A 6,058-nucleotide genomic window follows, 5' to 3' on the forward strand; every position below is an offset into this window, starting at 1 on the left:
CGATTGTCATTGCTCCTTCCTCGCCCTGACCGGTGACCTGGTCTGTCGCCTTCCCCTCCTCCCCCCTTCCCTACTTACTCTTTCTCCACCCCCTTCCTCCTCCCCACCCCGGTTCCTCCTCCCGCTCTGTGCTGAGCTCTTAGACTCTTTGCTCATTTAAAAAGTTTTCTTCCCTCTGCCTCCTGACAGCCTGTCCTCACCGCGGGGCTCCCCAGAAGGAGGCAGAGCCCTTCTCCTCCCCGCCGCCCTCCGGCCGGCCGTCACTGGTCACTGTCACGGTGGCCACAGCCCTTGCGCTCGCCGCCCGCAGCCCTGCCCGCCCAGCCCTCTGCTGAGCCTCCTCAGTCAGGCTCCTGGGGCCAGGGTAGGGAAACTGGGACCACCGGGGACTCCTCTTCCCCGTCCTTTCCCTGTCGCCAGATAAAGGGACACTCACCCTGGAACAGGTCTTTCTGGGACTTTTATGCCCACATGGGTGAGCTGAGCACCAGCTGCCACGGGGAACATGGTCTCAGGAATCACAACCGCCAGCACTCAGAATAGACACCGGGGTCACCTGACAGTTCCAAAGGACAGGGATGGGGCACCCTCACCACCGGGATCATATCCTCTCCTCCTCCTCTGACGGGGAGAGAGTCCCCTCCACGCGCCGAGCCCTGGGAGGGGGCGACACACGCATATACATGTTCTATTTTTATTTCGCTGAAATCCTTGCAGCTTCCGATTCTGCAAGGCAGACATTTCCACACTTCACATTCGAGGAAATGGAGGTTCAAAGAAATTAAGTCACACGATCGTGGCGCCCCCGTTAGTAAATGGTGGAGTCGGGATTAGAAGTTCCCGCCAGTGCCAAAATGCACCTCTTTGCTCTTGCCACGCGAGCATGCGGGTCTCCAGCTGGAACCGGGCCAGTGGAAGTACCGTCGTCTCTCGTTAGGTCACTGTCGCTGGCGAGCAAGTTCAGAAGGAGAGGCATCTCTCTCTCATTCTTAGCTCCTCTCCGCTTGGCCATGGACTCACGGGGACGTGGTCAGTACCAACCACAGAGGCTACGGGGACTGGACAGAAACCAGACAAGCCAGTGACCGAGAGCCCACCAATGTCAGAGCTAGAAGAAAACCCAAGAGGTCGTCTGGACTACACCGGGGGAACTGAGGCCCAGAGAGCCAAGGCCACTTGCCAGTGTCACACGCAGTAAAGTGGGCGGCAGAGACTGAGCGGATCCCAGAGGCCCTCCTTCACCCCCCATTACCACGTCCACATAGAGCGCCGTTCACAAACTTTCCAACGTTTTGCAAAACCGTTTGTTTCTTCGGTGGGCAGTGTTTTTCATCGGTGAATAAGCTTAGGATCCGCAAGAGGGAAGAGAACTTGGGGCCGAATTTCCTGTGTCAGCCAGGGAGGTATCAGCCTGTTGAAGAGAAGCGAATGCAGGATTCTTGATCCCTTAGCCGGTTTCCCCATTTTTCCTACGCAGCGTCAGGGCACATCCTGGGGCCGCCCGCCTGCGTTTGAACCCTGGCTCCGCCACTTACTGGCTGCATGACATGGGGCGAGGGAACCGCCACGCCTCTCGGTTTCCTCAACTGTAAATTGGGGATAATAATAGCTACCTCCTGTGGTTGTCACAAGGACTAATGAGCGTGCGTAAGGCAGTTAGAACAACGTCTGATACGTGGTGAGCGCTGTGGATGTGACTGCAAAATACAGTACAATACAATGCAATACAATACAATACAAAACAACACAATACAATGCAGTACAGTACAATACCTGTTTCCTCCTGCCTATGCCTACCCTAGCTGGACCGAACTCCTAGAATAGAATTCAGCCTGTGAAACCATAGAAAACTCTGATGACACCCAGTTTCTTCTCCAAAACAGAGACCGTCCCCACTCTGTGGCTTTGTTCTTCCATCCCAGCCACTCTTCAAAAGCTGAGGCTCCTGGAAACACCTTATGGAGATGGCCAGTTAAAGAACCCATGAGTCCCAGTTGAAAGATAATCTGAGAGTGGGGAAGGTTTTGTGGAGTGTTAATTCCCAGATCAGGAGAATCGAGCCAGGGGCAGGGCTGGGGATAAAGGGGGATGCCACTTTCCTCCGAATGCCCAGAAGGAAAGAATTGCTGACCTGTAGGCACACCCACCATCCTGCAGAGAGCAAAGGCACAGGAGGTAAATGCGCCCACCTTGCCTGGCAGGTAGAGAAATCAAGCAGTGAAGAAACTGGACGGGTGGCTGGAAGTGATCCAGGAAGTCGGAATCGGGGCTGGGAGAGGTGGAAGCCTTGGACCGGCTCAGCAAAGCCAAACGGCCTTCCAGCCAGGCGCTTCACTCCACGTGGCATCGAGGACAGAGTGTGTGTCGATGGCCCAAAGCAGAGCCGCTTTGTCAAGGCCGTCAGAAGTCTGGTTTATCCTTCCCTGGCTTCCTCTCAGGCTCAGTTAAGATTCTGATGAAAACAAGGAAAATATCATTTGGGCTACGGATCTGGAGCGATCGTCCCAAGGGGCCGAATCTGGCTGTCACTTCATGTCTAAGAAGGACATCATGAGCAGATACCTGATGCCCCAGGTGTGAAACAAGGGCCAGGGGTGGCACCTGAGGGTCTGCAGAGCCCTCCCCTCCATCCTCACGTTCAGCTTAAGAAAGGGTGGGTCTTAGAGGTGTCTTGGTCCGTCTCTACACATCGGAAAATTCGGAGAACTCAGGGCAGGTTTAGAGAGGAACCCGGATCTGGCCAATGCACTGGTAAGTAACGCCTGCAAGGGAAGGCTGCTGAAATGGGGTGTCGTTGCTGAAGTGGGGTGTCGTTCAGCGCGCACCACGTGCCGGGCTCCGCGCTGGGCACACTTCACGTTCTTCCACTTGGAGACGAAAAGACAGAAAGACGGCCTTCTCGAGATCGTCTGAACCAGCCATCGGGGTCTCCTGGACCAGGCTTCGCTGGCCGCTCCTGCGGGCGAGCCTATGAGAGACAAGGGCCGTCCCTTGTCCACAAGAAGCTGACATTCTAATAGCAGAAAAGGTCTATTTAGACAACCTAATTACTATAAAAGGCTGTATTCTGTATATATTTGTCCTCGATGCGTGATAACACAATAGTGTTAAATTATATGAGAGAAAAAAATCGTTTGGAAAACAGGTTCCTGTCATGTGCGGGGAGGACCTCATCGAAGGCTTCTGCCCGCCAGGAGTTTTCGCCCGACAGCGTCACTACGCTATTCCCATCTTACGAAAAGAGAAAACTCAGACTCGGAGAAGTTCAGGAACCCAGCCACGGCGGTTCCTTTGCGAAGCGGAGCGAAGTCTGCCCGGTGTAGGGCAGAGCTTCTCTCTCCACGGCGGGAGGAGGCATCGTGCCACCGACCGCCCCGTCAGAGGGGAGGCCGCAGGGAGCGTGGCGTCCAGCCCTCGCAGGAGGGGCTGTGTGTGGCCGTGACCGTGAAGACGGCACAGCGCCTGCAGGAGATGTTCAGGAAGAGACACACTCCCCGTTTTTACAAGTCTTTCAAAGGTGGCATTTTGAAAAGCGCTTCTTTCTTGCTTCTCCCTAGAGGCGAGAGGGCAAGCGAGGAGACCTCGCAATGTCTCCTCCACCCAGCGAGTCTCTAGCTCTGCGAGGGCTCTTCCCAAGGCGCGGCGGTCCAGATGTTTAAAGAGCCTTCTCCCTTGAGCCCGCATGCAAGGATGATGCATGCAGGTACGTCCTGCCGTAGCTAATTGTAAGAGCAGCGAGTCCCCCGTGCCTCACCGGAGGGTGTAAGTGCGTAATTGGAGCCGTGGTTAGTGGGCTCGGGTCACGCTTTTCTGCCGGCGGAGATGCAGACACCACAGGCATAAACTGTCCCCCCTCAGACTTTTACTTTCCAGATAGTGGCTTAAATGGGCACGAACACCCTATTACAAGAAGCAGAAGGAAAGAAAAAATAACATTCAGACTTCCTCAGCCCAGGTGCTTTGGTCTATGAAGCTACTCTCAATACATCTCAAGTTTTAATCCCAAAGAAGAGATCAAAGTCACCTCCATACCTCTGCTTGGGCATAAGGCAGATGTGATCTTTTGGGATCCCAAATGGAAGAACTCTGTTGTTGGGGGGGCTTGGGCCGGCGGCCTCCATGGACGTGAGACGGAGGAGGAGTGAGGGAGAAGGGGGGGCGGGGGGAGAGGGGGAGGAGGAGGAGGGAGGGGAGGAGGAGGGAGGAGGAGTGATCCAGGACCAGCCAAGCCTGATTCTCTCTCTCTTTGAAGTCAGGGCATGAGGGCAGTGAAGGGGTGCAGCTCTGCAAGTCCCAAGTCCAAGTATTTCACCCTAAGACAAAAATTGGGACCTTTCTCTGGAGATCTTGGGATGGGATTTGCCCTCTAGATCTGAAGGGAAGTCCTATAAAGCAAGAAGCCTGGGCGTCTTATGATAATTTGGTTCAAATACGAGTAGTGTCTCGGGTGTGCAGTGCGTAGCTGGAGTAAACCTTTTCCTCCTCAAACAAATCTAACCTCGCCTACCTACCTCTCAAAGACTAAAAAGGGTTTGCGTCTCCTTTATTTGGAAAGGCGCTTTCGGTCAAGTCTGAGGTATGATTCTATTGGCAAAAATCATAGAATACAAGGTCGAGAAACTTTCTGCCAAATATGCCATTAACCCAGGTGCCTTCCGACAAATCACTCCAAAATAAGGACATTTGCTGGCATGTAAAATAGAGATGCACTACCCCGAGCCTGTCTTCGTAATCTAGCCGATGATGGTCAAAACCTAATTCAAAAACAAAGGTTTTACATCTGCTCCCACATGGGTGTGTAGATTCAACTTTAGCTCCTGGAGTCAAGTTATCACAGAGGGTCGGAGGCGCATAGGAGATTAAGACAATTCCCTGTTTTTTCAAGTTTAGTGTCACATTCAGTCAGCTGAACGCTCACGGCAGAATGGACAGGGTTAGGGGCCGGTAACCTCGTGGTTAACAGCATGCGAGTTCAGATCTGGGCTCCGCCCCTCAGCAGCTGTGTGATCCTCTGTGCCACGTGGGGCCCCTTTTGGAACCCGGGAAATGGGCTGAAGATTAAGTTAAAGACGTCCAAGGTTCATCACATGCAGAAAGAAGCTTTCTTGGAGCTTCTCTGATCGGACCAAAAGCAGCAGCTACGGGGAAATGAGGCTGCTGGAAACCCACTCTGCGGGCGTGTCACGGCCGTGGAGAAACAGACCCCTGCACCGACCAACGTCACCGCGCCCTTTCTCACCTCCCGTCTGTTCTCCGAAAACCTATTTGTCTTTCCTAAAAAAACTTATTCGTTCCTCCCATAGAAGCCTCTTCTCCTCCCTCTCTTTTCTCTACGAAGTTAAATGTATAAGGCTCTACCTTTAGCCATTAGTGAGCTGGCTCCTTTCGTTAGCTTCCCTAGGCATGTGAATAAACCTCTTTTTCTCCTATTAATCTGTCTTTGTGCCCCTAACCAACCTAACGGGCAGAGAAAAAAATTTTTCTCTCTTATAACGGCATCTGGCTCGCTCGTAAAATGAGGATGATACAGCAACTTCAAACTTAAAGATTGCACATGAAGATTGAATGAGATATATGTTAGGCAGGTAGCGAGTGCTAATTATATATATAATACACATACGAAACATGTCTAGATAGACAGCATACAACGAATCATACTTCTGTTCTAAAGATCAAAATTAAATTATAGATAGGGGAGTCCTTGGTACATGGTAGGATTTTTACCATGGAAACATGGTGCCACCGTGATTACTAGTTGTAACTGCCTATGCCCCCTTCACTGCCCCCTTTGAACAAGGCCGCCAGAGATGGCCACGCAGGTCATGGCCATCCAAAGGTGCCGTTCCCGTGTAAGCTTCCCTTTGTACCTGAGCATGATGACTCCTGTCCCAGGTGACTCTGCGCTCCCCTCACGGCACCCTCCTCCCAGACTCTGAGGAACGGGACTTGCTCCGTAGAGTCATTCATTCGCCCGTCGTTAATTCAGTGACGGTGTGCTGAGCGCACACCATGAGCAAGGGCTGGGCGTGCGGTGATGAATGAGACACAATGCTCCCCA

This window comes from Pteropus medius, unplaced genomic scaffold, assembly GCF_902729225.1.
Source record: "Pteropus medius unplaced genomic scaffold, Ma_sr-lr_union100, whole genome shotgun sequence".
Taxonomy (NCBI): Eukaryota; Metazoa; Chordata; class Mammalia; order Chiroptera; family Pteropodidae; genus Pteropus; species Pteropus medius.